We start from the raw sequence: 1,484 nt of genomic DNA on the forward strand, positions 1-1,484 counted from the left end.
TATATATATATATATATATATATATATATATATATATATAAGGGGGGTGGGTGCTGAACGAAGTAGATTGATTATAATGGCCATTGAAAGTTTTAGTTTGGGATCAAGCTGTGTATAGAGATATTCTGAGTCCCCTATAGGCCCTTTTGTCCATGAACCACTGTGCTGGAGAAGGATGGTTGCCATAGGTCCTGCCTTTGCGAGCTATTAAGCTGAAGGAGATGTATACACTTGGCATATTTTTCACTCGGATAGGATATTGATTATCACTGGTTTATATGCATTCATTCTTTCACATACATTGCCTATCACCAATATGATTGTTTGGTTCTTATATCTATTGTTCTTATGGGAGGTTGTATGTATAAGCTATGATTGTTGTTTCTCGAGTACTTGCTTTACTTTCCAGACTTATGAAGCTCGATTAGGTTATTGTTTGTCTGGACCAACAGGTTACTTTACTGTTGGTTATTATGGTTAGTTCGCGGTAGGATGATTATGGACTGGTACCTTATATTATCGGTACGTTTCTTATCCCTTCTCTCTATTTTGGTAAGTTAAGCTTCTGATAGTTTACTGTAGGGTTAGACACTTTGGCTAGAGGCTTAGTTATATTAGTATTAGCTTTCCTACTTGATTAGGATCCCTAGATATATTAGGGCGACATTATATATATATATATATATATATGTATGTATGTATGTATATATATATTTCCGTATATCCTTTTCTTTTCATATTGTATTTTTATCCTTGGGCCATGTATTATTACTAGATCTCCTTCTTTCAATCTTCGTTTGTATATTGACTAGGGATATATGGTATCACATTTTAGTTCCTTAATATTAATAGAATAGAATAGTTTATCCTTATTGATCCATAAGAATTAGCCTGATTAGTTTCCGTTGTTAGTTGTCTATAGTTTATATTTTTGTTTTACATGTTGTTTATGCTTGCATTATCTTTGGTGCTCAGTTAGTCGATGCCCACTGAGTACCACATATTTGGTACTCATACTACACTTCTGCAGCCTGCAGATAATAGTACGAGTTCTCGCCACTAATGTGTGCATCCTGCGGAGCAGCTATGGATCAGAGATTTGGGGTGAGTTCCTGACATTCGGACTATTCTTACTCTCCCTCGTATTGACTAGACTTATGTCTATTTTGTATTTTGGAGATGGTTTGTACATGTATATTTGTTTTGTATTTCCCTTCATACTTTGATTGTATTCGAAGCTCTTGTACTCTATGTTGTATTTCAGAAATGGTTTGTAGAGGTATATTTATTTTGCATTTCCCTGTACTCTATGTTGTATTTCGAAAATGGTTTGTACATGTGTATTTATTTTGTATTTCCATTTATACTTTGATTGTATTCGAAGCTCTTGTACTGACTTCACCAGGTCTTGGGGTAGTAATCTATATTAGTCTCTTTTGTTATTTTTCGTTGTTTCTTTCATTTCTCTTGATAATCCGTTATTT

This window comes from Capsicum annuum, chromosome 6 (genome assembly GCF_002878395.1).
Source record: "Capsicum annuum cultivar UCD-10X-F1 chromosome 6, UCD10Xv1.1, whole genome shotgun sequence".
Lineage (NCBI taxonomy): Eukaryota > Viridiplantae > Streptophyta > Magnoliopsida > Solanales > Solanaceae > Capsicum > Capsicum annuum.